The sequence below is a fragment of the Diabrotica undecimpunctata genome, chromosome 5 (genome assembly GCF_040954645.1).
Source record: "Diabrotica undecimpunctata isolate CICGRU chromosome 5, icDiaUnde3, whole genome shotgun sequence".
NCBI lineage: Eukaryota > Metazoa > Arthropoda > Insecta > Coleoptera > Chrysomelidae > Diabrotica > Diabrotica undecimpunctata.
Window position 1 is genome coordinate 147,299,416 of NC_092807.1, and position 19,679 is coordinate 147,319,094.

The following is a 19,679-nucleotide window of genomic DNA, read 5'->3' on the forward strand; positions in this document are numbered from 1 at the left end:
AAACAATACGATCTGCACTGTAAGTTAAAAGTAGTTCCGGCTAGAAGAATAAATAGAAAGGTAGAAATACATATCAAAGATAAAACAGTAAAACACAAGGTAAAGAAGTCGAACCCTATGTTCAAAAAGATTTATTATGTTTCTCTTGCCTTTATTTTGGACATCTTGGATCTCAATGCAAAGCACGTCCCAGGTACAATAAATGTCATGATTTGCATAGAACAAAAGATTGTACAGTAAATGAATAGACTTTAACTTCTTTCAGCTGTCAAGGTTATCATTTTACGACACACCCAAGTACAGGCCCTAAGTTCTCTAGGTAGACAGAAATTAAGAATACCATGTCAATATTAAATTTAAATTTCTTCGATGGCTGTAAATAAATTCGGAAAGTATCATGCGCCAATATTGTTGCCAGAAACAGTAGTTCTTCCTTGTAGGGATGGGAAAAACCTACCGGTTTTAACCGAAAACCGGTTTTTTTACTTCGCAATAACCGGTTTTATCGGTTGTTTTTTTGTCCCGGTTATAACCGGTTTTTTATTTTTAAAGTAAAAACCGGTTATTAGGTTTATACCGTGATTAGGATTAGGTTAGGTAATATTTTGGATACCAATCATAATTATTATTCACAAGTAATTATTCCATAAAAACCATAATTCAAATTTTATTTTATTTTATAAATACAGAAACAAACTGAACGTGCAAACTCACATCAACCAGAAACAATTAAGTTTTATTATAATATTTCGTTGAAAAGGTATTTGTAGTCGTAATATTTACATAAGAAGCGATCTGGTACATCATCTATTTTTCACATTTGACTCTTGACATTGAAAGTGGGAGAATGGCTTTTTCTGATAACCAAAAATAATGTTTTGACAATGCATATCGAATTACCGATTATGAATACGAATCTACAGGGATTTCCCTACGTTTTAAAAACGTTACACCCATACAGGAAGTATTAAATGAGTTAAAATGTATGTGTTATACAAATATACAAACATGTTAAAAGTAATACATGATAAATTTTTTTTGATGGTAGTAAAAATAAAAGATGAATTGCATTATCCAATTTATTTTTATATTTATGTTGATATAATTTTTTTTTTAAATCCCATTTGAAAGATTTTGGGAAATTTTTTATAAATTGAAATGGTTGGGGTGGGGAATTTTTTGGGTTTGGGAGGAGAGGAGAATTGGTGGGTATTTTAGAAGATTATATTTTTAAATGGTAAATTAAATTTGCATCATTAATTAAATACAATAATTGCATATTATATTCTACTCTCATAATATATTCAATGACAATAGAACCTGAATCATTTTAGCTCTCTTTATTGAGCAGTAGTATAATAATTTTGGTTGGTGGATGAGGCCACAAAGGAGATCTCGGGTTTCCAGTACATTACTGCTAGCCATGTTATCAACCTTGTGTCTATTTTCGAAAGATCTTTAAAAAACCTCAAGCCAAACCTTAGTACAGCCCAACAGGTATGCCAAAAGCTTATAACTAGCCTTCAAGAGAGGGGCACTAAGCTTTTACGAAACCCCCTGCTTTGCCATGCTACAATCACGGACCCGAGGTTCAAAAAACTATATCTGAATCCGTCTATGGCGGAGACAGTCACATCCAATTTATTCTCGGAAGTTAGGATGTATCTTACCAAAATCGGAAAACTTTCTCCTTCCTGCTCCTTCCAGAATGAAAAAGCTAAAGTGAGTTTAAAATCAAACCCTCTTTGGTCTTCACACGATCTGGAGTTGGTGAACAGTGGTTCCAGTTCTGATTGACTCTATATCTGCAGCAGCCTTTGCTGCCGAGATTAAGTGATCCGTTTTCATTCTAGAAGCAGAACAGAACCTGTATGCCAGGCTTGGCATAGCTAAAGGCTTTATAGCTAAAAAATACATGTTGTTGGTTGGAAGTTCGGTGGCATCAGAGAGACTGGTGTCATCATTGAATGATATTGTGTCAGATGAGAGAAGCCGCTTGACCGACCAACATATATATGAACGAGTTTTTCTCCATAGGCTTCATGAAAAATACTGGCCAACATAATGCTAAATCCATTTCATATAGTATAACCTATTTGTAACCTTCTAACCTATACTTTTTTACTTAAAATATTATTTCATTCTACTTATATTATATTTAATAATAATCAATAAATATATTATAATAATAATAAAATAATAAATAAATATAATAAGTAGTAGAATAAAATGGTTTTATTAAAAATTGTGTTTTATTTATATTTATATTGATGTTCTTTTGATAGTACTATTTTTGATTATATTGATATCGAGTCGAATGTAGTATCGCAAACTAAAGTGCATTGTAAATGTAACTTTGTAACCTATTTTATTAAAAAAACCGAAAACCGGTTTTTAGATAAACCGGTTTATTTTGGCCGGTTATAACCGCCAGGTTAAACCGTAACCAAATAAAAAACCGGTATAACCGAAAACCGTTGTTTTGTCAAAAACCGCCATCCCTACTTCCTTGTCAGCCAACTCTAATAACAATGATCAGTTCTATCAAATAGCTCCAAATCAATCAGCATCATTATCAAAAAATTTCTCCTCACAAATGGTTTGTACCAGCATTAGACCAGAAAAATCAAATTTTAAGTGACAACGGCCAAGTTCTCCCGATCCTTTGGGATCAGCTATAAAAGAAATAATTTCCCCCATAAATGTTCCTAGAAAAAAGGTGGTATTCACACAAAAAAGCATCATCACAAATAAATAGTGTAATTTTAGAATTGGTTCTTAATATAAGTTCGTTAAAACTTAATAAAAAATTGGACACATTAAAAATAGAGATTATACAACAAATTAATAAATATGTAAGTAGGGTATTGATCTCGCAAGAAGACTTACTTGTTCAAACAAACATCACCTTCAAACATATCTAGGCCCTATAAACGTTATTTATTATGGAACTGCCGCTCAGCACTTTCTAATAAACTAAATTTAGAAGCCTTACTTATTTAAAAAATGTATATTTGGCAATGTTAATAGAAACATGGTTTAAACCAGGAAAATTTTATAACCTCTCTGGTTATAATTACTTTAGATCTGATCGCCCAGATGGGAATGGAGGTATAGCAATTTTAATTAAAGATAAAATAATTACAGAAATAACAAATAATTAAGAAATAAGTTTCTTAATTAATTTTAATTTATAAAATAAGAAAAATAATGAATGTAAAAAAATATTTTATTTTTATATCGACGTCCTTCAAAGTTTGTTGCATTGTGCCCGTCACTTTGTCCGGCGCTAAATTCCGTTCTAAGCAACGCTAAAGATTATTCGTTTACTGACTTTTATTTATTAAAATTAGCCTGCTGTGACTACAAAGATATGATCTATTAAACAATATTAAGATTTTGTTTAAACTTTACTTAATTTCAAGTTTAAAATCGTCACTTTGAAGGAAGGTTTATTAATAATTTGAAACAAAACCATCAATCATCTTCTTTGTAACTTGTGTGTACAACCCCAACAAATTGTTCCGCAATGATAACTCGAACTTCCGGTCGCTTACGTCTTGCAGTAGGGTCGTGACTCTTGCCGACGTCTTGAAGACAACGACAAGCTCTTAAATAGATATCCTCATTAGTTCGCAGTAGCGTAATTTATACTCTCTTCCAACGGGAAGCAAAATACACTTAGATATTTTAAATTTACATATTAAATCGGTTTCAATTTTAAAAATTTTAAATTTAAAAAAATTTTACTTTTTGGAACTTGCCATTTAATTTTTTCTGATTTAATTAGGACTATTTTTTATGAAGCAATATTCTTGTGACAGCTCGATTGTTGCTCTATCTACTATATTTAATATAAATAACCACAATTTTAATTCAAAATGAATTAATTTTGACTAATGGATTTTCACGTCGAAAGTCATTCTCAAAATAGAAACTAAAATGATTTGTTTAATTCGCATTTTAAGAATAACTTCTGAAGTGGAAATCGAAAGATCAAAATAAATGTATTTTTAAATAAATTAATATTAATTCTGTATTGCGGCAATCTGTATTGATTTATTTGTTAGGAGATTACCTCTTCCTATATTCAGCTGTTTTATCACGTATTCCAAGGCCAGGTTGAATAGTGTCGGTGCCAGCCCGTCTCCTTGCTTTAATCCTTGGACTATTGTAAAGTTTTCAGTGAGCTTATTTTGGACTCTGACAGTTGCTATTGACGAGTCCATTGTTGTTTTCACCAGTCGGATGTATTTTTGGGGGATATTAAAACTCTGCAATATTTGATTTGTAACATTGTACGTATTACTTTTCCAGCACCAGATTGAACAGTATACAGGAAAGAGGGTCTCCCTGACGCAGTCAGGGAGATTCTTCAAATAGACACTTCCCCCTGAATTCGTACTCTACATTCAACTTTTTTAAGAGTTATTCTATACATATGTGATGAGTATCAATGCCATTCTCTTCTTCTTGATGTGCCTATCCATTACGAATGTTGGCGATCATCATGGCAATCTTTATCTTATCTGCAGCAGCGCGGCAAAGCTGCACAGATGTTGTATTGAACCAGATTCTGAGATTCTTTAACCAAGATGTTCTTCTTCCTGGACCTCGTTTTCCAAATATTTTTCCTTGCAGGATGGCTTAAAGGAGAGCATATCTGAATTCATTACGCATAATATGTCCGAAGAACTGTAACTTTCGAGATTTGATGGTGGTCAGTACCTCTCGGTTCTTATTCATTCTTCTAAGGACTTCCTCATTTGTGACTCGGTCAGTCCACGGGATCTTAAGCATTCTCCGATATAGCCACATCTTAAATGCTTCTAGTTTTCTGCACATATCTTCGTTCAAGGTCCACGATTCAACACCATAAAAATAGACAGAGAACACGTAGCATCGCAGCGTTCTTACTTTTGTATCAAGAGAGAGGTTGTGACTCTTGAAGAAGACCTCCATCCGATTGAAGGTGGATCTAGCTTTTCCATTGAGTGCTCTAATCTCCTGGTTGTTGGTCCCTTCTTCATTTATTATGGTGCCGAGGTAGTTGTAGTGCGTCACTCTTTCTACAGGGGATTGGTTGACGTAGAGTTGACCTTCTGTTATTCTTTTCTTGCTAATTATCATACGCTTTGTCTTCTTAACGTTTATATTGAGTCCATATTTTTGACTGTAATACGTGATTTTGTTTATAAGAACTTGTAGGTCTTCTAAGTTGTCCGCAAATACTATGGTGTCATCTGCATATCTGATGTTGTTTAATCGGTAACCATTTAGTAAAATACCTTTTTCAGTTTCGTGCAAAGCTTCGATAAATATTCTTTCAAAGTACAGATTGAAGATTAGAGGAGACAAAATACCGCCTTGCCTCACTTCACGCATGATTTTCACATAGTCAGTGTATTCACCTTCAACTCTGAGATTTGCTGTCTGATTCCAGTAGAGATTTCTAATTATTTTATCTTGGCGTGCTGCACTCGATCAAATGCTTTCTCGTAATCAACCAGACATGCGTATACGTCGCAGTTGACGACTCTGCATCTCTGGAATAAGACTTGTACTGAGAACAAAGCCTCTCTACTACCAACAGCATTTGTGAACCTGAACTGGTTGAGGGAAATTTGACTTTCATACAGCTTTAGATTCTCTTATGAATTATCTTTAGGAACAATTTTAGGAGATGACTATCCTAAAATTCCTGAATTCTTTTTAATTTTATTATCACGTCAGCAACTAACGGATTGTGGTTTGTGTTAACATCTGCTCCAGGATAAGTTTTAACTAAGTACTATGTATTTTTTTGCGTTGTCTGTTACAAACAATATTTGTATTTATTAACTAGTTAAATAAATAAAATAAACTCTCTCGCCTCACATTTTGGCAAATATAAAATATTACCTGAGTTTATTTTTCACCCGACACTATATAACATCAATAAAAAATTTTTAGTTTAAGTTTTTAAAGTTACAGTTAAAATTAATCCCTTGATCGTCTAGCTCTACGTCACTGGTTTATTAAGATGATATACCTGAACATATGGCATTTAAAACATTAAGTTTTTTCTTGGGCTGTCTTAGCTGTTTTCTTTTAAATGATTGGCAATAAAATGTTGATTGGTATCCATAACAGGGTAGACAAGAATAATTTGAGACGAATTTGAGAACGACAGTTGTTTAGTAGAATAGTTTTAAAGTGATTAATTTTGACGCGTGCATAACGTTTGGAACAATAGCAATTCGGAAACGGCACAAACAATATAAATTATTATATTTAGTGGCTTGAAAGTAAATGATTTAAATATGTATTTTTTACTTAGAAGAAGCATTTCTGATATTCTAATAAACGTCTATTAAACGTTATTGAGTGTAAAACATGAGATGAAAAGATGGCACTTTCAAGTATCATAACTAGACTTCGGCAAATATGCATATTGCATATTTTGCATATTGTGCATATTTTATGCAAATATTTCATATTTTGGATTATTTGTATAAAAGTTTGCATAAAGTGCATAAAAGTTCAGATTTTTATACTGTATTTGAAAATTTTTAAACATACCAATTTATTTCAATTCTTGTATAAAATTTTGTAGTCATTTTAATCAAGAAATGATCTAAGTACGTAATCTCTACAGGTACAAAACATTTACAATTTCAAAGAAGATCAATTTAAGTAGCCCTCAACATTCTTAGAAAGTCTCGGTCACTGAGGCATTCAGTTATTGGATAATCGCTAAGGGTTCGCTCATTTGCATTTTATGATCTAATCCCCAAATCTATCTACAATTTATTGTATCTTAACAGCAGGTAAACGGCTAATAGTTTTGTTCCTAATTTAGGGATTTTCCAAAATCTCCCAGTTTATTGAATTAGGTACCTAAACATTTCTAATTTGATGCTCAGATTTGTAAATCATTTTTGTTTTGATATTCAAAGCGTAAACACTCGTTGTGCGTAACAAAAAGGAAGATTATGATTTTATAATGCCTAAAACAACCAGTGCTTCAACTTGGATTAAACCTTATAAAGAGCTGTCTATGGATATGGGAAAAATCTACTGTTCAGTCTGTGGCAAAATTGTAAGTATCTAATATTTTCTATTAAATATTTAATATTTCATACATACAGGGTGTTTCCAAATGACACTTACAACGTTTGACTGTAGATATTTCTCGAAAAATTGAACAAAACGATATAGTTAATGAGGGGTCAAACTTATTTACTTTTCTAGATACAGGGTGTTAAAATTAAAAAAAATTAAATTCTTTTAGTTAATAACAACAATAACTTTAAAACCAATAAACGTATTTACTTGAAATTTAGTACTCGTAGGTTGTTTTTAAATGAAAAATAGCTTCCTTTAGTGAGAAAAAATTGTCCATGGTACAATACAATGGTGTGTATTTAGAAAAATTTTTCACCTTTACTTTTTTTTATGAAGTCAGCTATTCTAAAACACAATTATTTTTATTGTAATTGAATTACCAAAAAAAAACTTTTGTTGAATTTTAAAATAAGTTATATGATGTAAGTACTAATGGTTAGTAACAAAAACTAATTTGTGGATTAATACTGCATTTAACACACTTAGCGAGTGTTTTTTTTTCAAACCAGTTATTTGATTAACCAAAAACACCTTGTATATTTTTATATTTTAAAGGTTGGGTTAAAATAAAGGTTTTTATTTTTATTTATAGATAGCATGTGAGAAGAAATTTCAGATAGACCAACATGTGAGAACTCCTTCACACATTGCAAAAAAAGGAAAAATAGGAGGAAAACATCAAACTTCAATGGCTAAATGTTTCCAATCTACTTCAAATAAATTAGATGAGCAAGAAACTTTTAATGAAGACTTGTGTCGCGCATTAGTGTCTGCAAACATACCGCTTTTAAAATTAGCAAATGTAAATTTTAGTTCGTTTCTAAAAAAATATTGCAAACTTAATGTTCCAAGTGATCGGTCTCTAAGAAGAAATAATGTGAACGGGCTATACTCGTCGGTGTTAATTAATATTAAGGAAGAAATTGCAGATAATTATTTTTACATATCTGTAGACGAAACCACTGATTCCTCAGGAAAGTATATTGCTCATTTATTGATTGGTGTTCTTAAAGAAGATACCTTACCAAAATCTCATCTTATTTCATGCCAGCAACTTGAGAAAACAAATGCTTTAACAATTTCGCGTTTTATACAAGAAACATTAGCAACTTTTTTTCTTCCGACAACTATTCCTTCTAATAAATTACTGCTTATTTTATCGGATGCTGCTTCTTATATGGTGAAAGCAGGACAAAATTTAAAAATATTTTTCCCAGATTTAATACATGTTACTTGTGTAGCGCATGGATTAAACAGAGTTGCAGAGGAAATACGAAAAAAGTTTCCTCTTGTAAATACCATGATATCCAGTTTCAAAAAAGTATTTCTTAAATCTCTTATAAGAATTCAACTTTATAAAGAAATGCTACCTAACATTCCTCTTCCACCACAACCTATTTTAACGCGATGGGGAACATGGTTAGAAGCAGCTAATTTTTATGCAGATCATTTTGTTAAAATAAAGAACATAATTGATACGTTAACAGATGAAAGTTCCCAATCTCTTTTGGATTCTAAACAAACTTTTCAGAGTAACTTGCTTCAACAAGAACTTTCATTTATAAAATCAAATTTTAGTTTTGTTCAAAAAACAATTACTCAGTTAGAATCACCAAAACTGTCATTGTTCGAAAGTACAGCATTAATAAAAGAATTTGCGTCATGTTGTCGGAACGTTAGAGGTAATATTGGAAAAGATATTTTAAAAAAATTTGAAGCTACTATGGAAAAAAATAAAGGTTACCATATTCTTTCTGAAGTAGTCAGTGTTCTAGCAGGAAATATTTCGGAAACAATTAATTTAGAACCAAATGTTTTGGTTAGTTTGAAAAATGCTCCCGTTACATCAGTTGATGTTGAACGAAGTTTTTCCATATATAAATATATGTACTCAGACAGAAGCCACAAGTTTTTGTTAGAAAATTTTGAACACCACTTGGTCATTTATTGTTACCATAATTCTAAATAAGTTTATTCATACTTAAAAATGATGTAGTTACTTAAAATAAATGTAAATCTTAATGAATAGTAGGAAATATTTAGTTATGTACACTTTTTTTTAAATAAAATTGTTACTATTTTACGATTTTTTTATTTATTTGTATGCATATTTTGTAAAATATTTGCATATTTTCGGGTAAACACGTGCATATTTATGCGCATATTTTCTACATTTTTATTTGCATATTTGCCGAAGTCTAATCATAACCAACATATTAATTGGGATACTAAAGAGGTAATGAATATTAGCTCTCACTAGTTGTACTGGTTACTGTTTCCGACAGTCACCGGCTAGTTTATTTTATTGATCATGGGTAAATATCATTACCTGCATATCCATATCCTTAAAAGTGTGACGATTGGAAAGAGTAACGGAAGACTACATGAACTATTCAATTATTAGATGTCAAAGTAGTATACTCCAGTCCTCAGAAATGAAAATGCCTCTGAACCTCTTAAAATCATACGAACCAGCTGATTTTTGCTGAAAATGTCAATTTTAGCACCCTAAAAAATAAGTAAAAATTTTGCCACTCCTACCTCCGGGCTTTCCTTAAACCATCCTTAAACTCTTTCTGATGTTAATTTCATGTTTTTTATTTACAAATCAATAATAATAATTATAAGCAATTTTTAGTAATTTTGACAGCTGCTGTGACGTATTTGATTGTAATTATATATTTGATTACAATCAAGTTTTGATTAGCGTTTGAACAATCGGCCTTTAATATTTCGACACATATACACTAATTATATGATAAAACAAATAATAATATAAATCAATAAAAATGCCTGAAAGAGATACACCTTGCACAAAAATAATTTTATAACAAAATTTTCATAACAAAAAAATAAAAGGCAAATAGTTCGCCAACAAAATTATATTGAGGCATAGTAAAGTAAATGCATTATAACAATTTTTAATGAACAGTTAGCACGAGATAAGTTATTGCATGATTTATTATTGAATACAACAAAAAATATCTTAAAATATCTTAAAAAAATAATTAAGAATAATTTATTTTTCTCAAAAATAGAAAAAAAAGCAAGGAATATTATAATTGTATCTACGTCAATATTCGTCAAGTAAGTGATTTTTATGCCTTGAGAATACGTAAACAAAAACAAATTGTTCGTAATTTATACGTTTATATTATAATGTAGTTTCATACTGATAATAGTTCGTTCGGTTAGAGTTGACCATAAATAATCAAAGTCACTGAACTGAAGTCGTAAATCAACATCTAATGATTTAGGTAAAAATGTCGGTACTCACAATTGGATAATCTGCATTGTACTTAGCCGGCAGCCAGTAGGCACAGGTAATGACGTCTTTCATAGAACGGTCTCAATAATAAAGGCACTTGACTCGTTGCCCTCGCAACAGGTACATTGGGACTGCTCAAGCGGCGTGGGTGAGTCAGGTACGGTAACGAATTACGGTGTTTCAATCAGCAATTTCTCAAATTGATGTAGGCAGAAAGAAAAGGAAGAAAGAGAAGCAGCCGAACAAGAGCAGCACGCAGTAGTAATACAGGTAGCAGTAAATAGTAGAGATGAACGTAGTAGTAAATAGTAGAGACAAATAGCAGAGACTAACGGTAGATACGAACAGTAGAGACGAACGGCAAACAGAAGTGACTTTGTTTCTTCGAATTGGAAGACGTCTGTTTGACAAAAGAGAAAATAGTTAATACAGGAAGCACTGTGTGAAGATATATAGATAACGGTGAATTGAAAATACACTTACCGCCGTTTGATGGAGACAAACCGCTTGCCACAGAAACCAACTCGAAAAAGAGCCCGAATTCTGATCTTAGACAAGCTAAGGATAAAAACAGAGTGGGAGTATTGGCCGAAGAGTGCCATGCGAAAATGATACTTAAATGGCAAGGCTAGTGTGGTCGTTTTTGTAACCTAACCACTTTCTCCCGACAGGAATTATAATTTCGTCGAAAACCAACTCCTCTGCTTTTCTTAGAAGGTATGCAGGGTACTTGACAATAGAAAATGATCTCTTTGTTACGAGGAAGTGTTTCCATTTAACAAATGATAGATAAAAAGAGCAGATAACATTTGGCGAATTATTTCGTTGTCAAAAAAAAGGCATGTCAAATCGCTCGTTGGTTTTGTGATATTGTTAAGGTTCCTAGCAAAGTATATAGACATAGGTGGCTTGAAAGTAATTTTCTAAGGGGAATATTTTAAAGAAATTTTAAACATGCTTCAACTATGCATCAAACAATCCCTATTTTGTTATAATACTTATACTCAAACTAGGTGGTCTATAAATGTTTGGGGTGGTATTGTTGGCGATTATGTGATTGACCCACATTTTTTTATGGTCGTGTAAATGATGCCATATATCAGAATTTTCTAAATATTCATTTGCCAATACTACTGCAAAATGTACCGCTTAATATTTGACAACAAACGTGGTTTTTACACGAAGATTTTTTTTTTAAATTGGAGCACTCAAAACGCTGCTCCTGTTGACAATCATCAAAATATTAACTTTCCTGCCTGAGAGGTAGATAGGCAGAGGAGGATTAAATGTTTGGCCACCGCAATTACCGGAATTCCCCAAATTTGATTTTCTCATGTGGAGCTATATAAAAGACCTTTAACTTTGAATTTACTTACAAATATTAAGAAATGTGGCTCGGTCATTTGAATATCGGTTACAAACTTGTATAGACGGTGAAGGTGGACATTTTGAACGTTTACTTTAGACTTATTTGCTTAATATCAGATTAATTATTACATTGATTACATATTATTGTGGTTTATATTTTTTGTTAATTACTTATTGAATTGAAATAATTTTGTTATATTATCATTCAATACTCAATACTTATTTCTACTTACAAAAAATTAATGTATTCCCGAAATTTGAAGAAAACTAAAAATATCTCGAAAAATAATAAGATTAGGTATAGGGAATACCACTATTACTAATGTGCAGCTACATTGTGCAGCTATGGTGTCTTGGACAAAGAAGTGAGAAATCAAGTACAAAAAGCAAATAGACTGGCAGGATGCCTTAATAACACTATATGGCGAAACAGACACATTACCACTGAGATGAAGTCAAGAATTTATAAAGTCAGTATAAGACCAATAATGACATATGCCTCAGAAACCGACACAGCCACAACACAAAGGCTACTGGAAACGGCAGAGATGAGAGTGAGAGTACTGAGAAGAGTTACAGGAAATACGCTGAGAGATCTAAAGAGAAGCGAAGACATTAGAAGAAAATGTATCGTACAGTGTATAAGCGAATAGACAATAAATAGAAAAAATTAAAATGGAATATCCCCATAAGCAGAATGGGGGAGACCCGTGTTGTCAAAATAGCAACAGGTAAGTTACCAGTAGTATCAGACGGCCGTGCAAAAGACGGATTGACAGCCTTCCATAGATGTATTAATTCGCCAATGAACAAGCAGAATTTCTTATAAAGAATAAAAATAAGAAGAAGAAATTCAATAGGGTTCGACTTTGGCCCAAGCTATGTATCAAGTATCAAGTTTTTAGGATTTTTCCTTTATAGTTATAGCACATAAAGGCAGAAAAACAGACAGACAATAACTATTGAGTCCGTAATAATAAATATTAAAAGGGTCAAAAATTTTAGTATATAGTTTGTTCTCATAAATTGTGGAGATAATTAAAACATATTCAACATATATTCTAGAGAAAATTAATGAATTTGTTCCCACTTTTTTAATCCCCACTAAATTATGAAAATCTCATTAAATTAACTCTCGGTGAAAGAATAACTCTTTCTTCCCAGACGGGTAACGTCACTAGTATCATATATATGCCAAAAAATCTTAATTTAAAAATAAAATCGACCTTTTTTGAGATTTATCTACATACATATAAACATATAGATAAAGGAAATTTAAAATAACAATCATTATATTTGTCCCTTTCATCTCTACGCTCATGACTACTATATGTACTAAATATTCAATGATAAATAAACTAGTTTGGAAAATTAAATAATGTATAAAATTATCGAAACAATACTAAAAAAGATATTATGATTTTTCCATTCTTTGATTTTTAAAACCAAAGTGACAAAAATCAGAACATAATAATTAAATAAATATATTCCCTCATTGGGATCGAACTCGCGACTTCTGGTTGTAAATACCGCGCTTCAACTCATTCGACCAGTAACCTTAAATAATAAGGTGGCTAATCAATGTCATTATTTGACAAGAACATTATTAAGATGTCAGTTTTTTGGTTGTATTTTGTGTTTGTGTTTATTTATTTATTGTATTCCAAAAATGGAAACGTTATTACGAATCATAGAAGTTCCAGGAAGAATATTTATTTATTTTAAAAGTAATAATAATAATATTAGTAAATATTAAATATATTTACAAAAGGAACATTTTTATTCTCGAGAGAGAAAGAGGGAGAAAATATATCTTCTGTCTCTCTCTTACCTATATCTTACGTATGTAATGATTTTGCCGATTCACTCCCGTACAAATTTCCAACGTCGAACGCGCGTATCGAAGTATAACTTCAAAAAACAATTTTCCAAATCTCTTCAAGCAAAATTTTTTTATGAGTATCTCATCCAAAATAAATACTTTTTCTGTCCTGGTAATTTCGAAAAATTCTTTTTTTTTTTCGATGTATTTGCAATTTTTTATTGCAAAAATACCTTAATTAGTGATTTTTGGGATTTTTTTTAAACTACTAAATGAATTGCAATTTTATAAAAAGCTTTATAATCTTTAAATCTTCAAATACAAGTATGAATATTTTGAACAGGATAAATGTATTCTATCTTGCTCGAAACATGGAATCAAATATTTCGAATATGCATTTCTAGCGATCTATAGCTGTATATGATAATCAGCGTGTACGGTCTCGGCGATGCACGCGCGCGGCGCTTGGAAATCTTTGTTTACGTTTAAGATAGAAACCACTTATCCTTGTCAAAATATTTTTACTTATACGTGAAGGTTTAAAGATTACAAAGATTTTTGTAGAATTGTAATTTATTTAGTAGTTTTTAGCAAAAAAATTCCAAAAATCACTAATTAAGGCATTTTTTTAACAAAAAATTGCAAATAACTCGAAAAGGAAGTATTTTTAGAAAAATTACCAAGAAAGAAACAGTATTAAGTTCGATGAGATAAGTCTAAAAAATTTTACTCGAATCGATTCAGAAAATTGATTTTTTGTTATGTTATTTGTTATTTAATTTCCGGCCCACTTAGAAAAGATACTTAAAAAAAATACCTTTGACTTCGAAAGAATATTTAGAATCGAATAAAAAAGTTTTGGTACGGTAGAAATTTAGAAACAAAATTTAGTCTGTATATTCCGTTTCTAAGCGTCTGTTAAGGGTAAACCGCTCGCTTATAATGCCACATCATAAAAACATAAAATTAAAAAATGTTGTTTAAAAAAAATGTTTGGGGTGAACCACTCTTACCCCTTGGGGGTACTAAAAATAGACAACAACCTATTTTCAGACCTACAGAATACACATCAGTAAAATTTAATAAAACTCGGTTTAACCATTTCGGAGGAGGAAGGTTTTACATGGCAACAACATGCGGTGATCGAACGAGAACTAGTATATTCAAAATCGCCGGTCTCTTCGAGCGTTCTTTCTGAGAAAACGGTTCATTCTACATAAAAATCGCTAACAAACATTTTTGTTCAGCTACATTTTTTATTTAAAACATTTTTTTCTACGGCGTAAAGATTCTTTTTAAATCGATTTTTCTGTTTTCCGCCACCCCCTTTAACAAGGGGATGTTTTAGGGGAAAGTAGAAGTGGTAAACTTGAACATTTTTGAGGTCCCAAAATGGACATTTTCAGTAAAACTCAGCTTGTTTGTTTGATTTTTGGAGATTAAATCTATGACGACTAATTTTAATAAAATTTTTCTTTCCTGTTACATCTAAAATGCAAAACGTTTCTCATTTGGTTTTAAAAATAAAAAAGACACTCTTTGTAACTCTTTGTAACTTTGCTCTATGAATACTTTTGTCAGTATTTTTACTTTTTTAAAAGTATTTTAGGCATACCTTATATATATTTTTTTTTTATTAGAAAAAAATGTCGCATCCACCGAAAGGTTATTAGCGACGGAACAAAATATAAATAACAAAGTTAAACACCTACAGATTATACAAAATGTTTATGGATCTGGGATAATTCACTATATTGTCACAGGAACAGTTTTGACCTAGAGCCTGTGGTAGAGCGTTTGGGATCTTGTAGCGCTGTCTTTCTTGGTCATATTTACTACAAATTGTTAAAAATTGTTCGACTGTTAATCGGACGTTACACTGATCACATATAGGTGGATTTTTCTTTGTGAAGAGGTAGGAGTGAGTTAACCTGATATGTCCTAGACGTAAACGCGCAACCGCAATTTGTTCTCGTCTATTGCGCGACGATGGAAACCACTGAGACACATTATTTTTGATTTTATTTAAATTGGAATTAGTTTGAGACCACTCATTTCGCCACAAACACAACACTTTATTTTTAAAATAAGCTTTTAAGTCACTGGAAACACACTTGTCTATCGGCTCCGACAAATCAATTAAAATTGCCTCTCGTGCAATCCTGTCAGCTTCTTCATTTCCTGTTATTCCGATGTGTGAGGGAACCCATAAAGACTGGACCCTTCTTCCATGTTCATGAGCTTGGGAAAGCTGGTATTTTAGCAACTTTTCAAAAGGATGTTTCGGAAAAATGTGTTTTAATGAATGTAGAGAGACGTGGCAGTTGCTCTAACAACCTGCAAAGGCTATCAGAACTTACTTGTTTGTTACAAGGAAGGTAAACATTGCAAATAGATACTAAACTGGTAGATATGATTCTGATAGCAACGGCCTCCAAATCACTGACTATTGGAATTTGTATCGCCTCGATGGATTTGTTTACTAGTATTGCTACACCACCGCTTGCACGACTTGCATCTGTACGGTCTTTGCGGAAACAAGTAAAATTTTTTGAATTGTACAACTGATTGGTCTTTAAGTTTGTCTCCTGTAGACAAATAATATCTAGAGAATATTCAGATAAAAGAAGCTGTAGCATAGGGAGACGATGGAAGAATCCATCAATGTTCCATTGAAGTATCGAGTTGAATGTTGTTAACAGATTCGGAGTTAGATGATACTGAACGATTGTCTACAGAAGAGTCACTATCTAAGTCAGAAATCTCTTTCCCTAAGTGGGTGTATAGTTTCTTTTGAAGTTTTGTAAACTTGCTTTTTGTAGATCTATCATTTGCATATTGATAGCTGCTTTGTAAAAGACGGAGTAAACCAACCATATCAGTTGTAAATTCTTTAACGACGCTAATAGTGTCGGGGGAGCCTTGGACATTATCAATCAGTAAGGACAATTGGTGGAAATTTAAAACGAATGGTGGGGTATGATTATCAATAAAATTTTCAAGAGTTTCCCGTGTAGATTGAACTTTAGATGAGCGCGGTTTTTTTGGTTTAGAGAGTTTGGGTTTTGCAAACAGATTTTCTGATGAAATTGCTGAATCTGAGGGAGGCGTGTCGATCTCACCAATACTGCGTTTTATGGAAGAACTTGCGTTTTCGCAATTGCTATTAGAGTTTTCACTTAGATGATGTGGCTTTATTACATTTGAAGTTTTATTAGAATTTTCTTCAGTTGTATCTAATGGAAAAGGAGCTAATAGATTGGAAAATATTGTTTCCGAAGTTTGTGAAAACGGTATTGCCGCTGAATGAGGTTGATTAAAAGTGTTGCTATGAGTAGGAGTGTTAGTAGTTTCTTTGTTGTGGAGATTTGTAGGTATAGGTGATATGCTCGGATTTGATAATGGATAACTTGATGACTGCTGGGTGTTTGGTACCTTGTGTAGTATAATTGTTGAAGCTGTTTGATTTGGTACTTCATTGTTTGACTCAATATGAGTTGATTCCGTTACTGAACTGGTTTTGCATTGGGATGATATGTGTCCTGTATTTCTGCAAATAAAACAGGTGAGTGTACCTTGAGACAAAAATATGCGGTAAGGTGTTTGGTCGAAATTTATTAGAATAGAATCGGGAATTGGTGATGTTATAGGGCTTATATAAACTTGCCTCCGAAAGCTCAATATGTGACTATATTCGGGAAGAGTCGAGCTAATTTTCAGAAATGTTATTGGGGAAATAAGCTTTAAACCGATATTCTGTAATTCTTCAACTAATACTTGATGAGGAATTGACGGGCAGACTCCAGACAAGACTAGTCTTTCTGCTGGAGAGACAAGTCTTCGTGCTGTTACAACTTCGCCGAGTACTTCTATAGAGTTATGTTGTGTCATGAAGTTATCTACTACGGTTTTGTTTGCCAAATACATGCAGATTCTATTATGAGATAATCTAGATGAAAAAATAATATTTTTTGGGTTGATGATTGTACCCAGAGGAATGAGATAATCCTGCAGTTTAGCATTATCGATACAACTAAATACAATTGCTTGGTTCTTACTCGGAAAAGAATGTGAAGCGGCTGAAGCATAACTGTTTGTGATATTCGAACGTTGATTTACTGGACTGGTTAGATCGGAAGGTGTGTTTACATTGTGTGAAGTCATTTTAAGCTGCGGTGGCGAAGGCCTTACTCCGACTCTGGTAAATGAAAAACCAATCGCATGCTACTATAAGCTACTTAAAGCAGCTAACCTCACAAAATGATTGTACGGTAGTGTATATTTATTATTTTACGTTTTCTTTTCACAATAATAAAATAATAATTACGTATAGATGACTTACGTACTAGTATCTAGTAGATAAACACTTTAATTTTAAAAAACTATTTAATAAAACCACTTGTTTTTATTAAAAACTAGGAGTACGCTATCAGTACAACTTCCTTATATTTTTTCTTATAAGAAAAATATTTTTAATGTATTGCACTACTGATTCTAACATGATTAATTTGATCTCCAGTAAACAAACTTTTCAGAAGATCTGCATCGGATATCTAAATATTCTCTTTTATTAATCGGAACAAATGTCCGCAATGCATTAAACTTAATACTTGACACGTGTTAGGGATGAAGCCAATTACCTACTGCGTAATCAACAGACCATGGTATGGCACAGGGCAAAATCACTCAAGGAAAACATCTTCAACGGTCGCGTGCCTTATCTTACGAATGGCATATGTAGGTATATGCTTATACTTTTGACCGTTAAAAAGTGGGGGTAATAAGAACAAGAAGTAAAAAAGACGCTAATGTTGATTTTGTTTGGGGTAGTTGTTGTCGATAAGTCTGAGACAAAACTGAGTAGCTAAGATAAAGTTCCTACGGGATGTGCTAATAAATTACTTTATAGTATTAGGGTGCAACAGAGTGCAAGTATTGTGTGCAATAATAATATATACAAGGAATTTAAAAATAATATAATATAATAATTAAAGTGAAATCATTTATTCATTTTAAAAGGAATACAATATACTCTTATTTTGGTAAGTGTTATTGATTTGTCTATATTTGTTTACATATTTAATTTTAATTAAGCTTATAAACATATATATACATAAATATATATATATATATATATATATATATATATATATATATATATATATATATGTATATATATATATATATATATATATATACATGTATATATATTGTCATGATTCAAAAATAGTGTAAATGTTTCAATGTATTAGAAATATTAATTTAAAAATTGGTAAGTAGTAAAGGACGTTTCATATAAATGTATAGTTTTGTTTATCACGAAAACTACTACTGATATTTTACTGTGAACTTTTGAAAATCAATTATAATTATTAATATTTAAAGGATAAAATATTGTCATTAAGTAGCTTTAGAAATCTGGTCTGATAATTGTTAGGAATCTATTTTTTTTTTCATTTACGAAGTAATATTGGTCAATAAATTGTGTTTTCTTTTAATATTAGGATTTTATTTTCAATTGGCTTGTATGAATTTAATGCAATACAGAAGTGGGATATGAAGCTCAAATAACCATGAGAAACTAATTCGTCAAATTTATTTTTTTTGTATTTTTCTAGGATATATATATATATATATATATATATATATATATATATATATATATATATATATATATATATATATATATATATATATATAATCGAACACCTCTCTACCCTAAGGTGTGAGGTAAATACAAATACAGGTTACAGATATACATTACATCTCAAATCCAATAAAAATACAGAATTTTTTTTTCTATTCTATTCTGTGCACGAATTTTGTCCATTCTTTCTTGTTTTTTGCCTTATTTTGAGCTTCTGACCATTCCATTTCCCTACTTTTCAAAATCTGCCCTACTTCGTCATCCCAGGTTTTCCGTGGTCTGCCTCTGGTTTTAAACTTTTTCACTTTAGCCTTTCAGACTTGCTTAACGGGTCGGTTGTCGCTCATTTGGCACAGATGACCAAACCATTTTATTTGTTGTGTTTCAATAGCTTCTAGTACAGATTCTATGCCCAGTTCTTCTCTAACATCTTCATTTCTTATTTTGTCTCGTCGTGTTATTCCTTT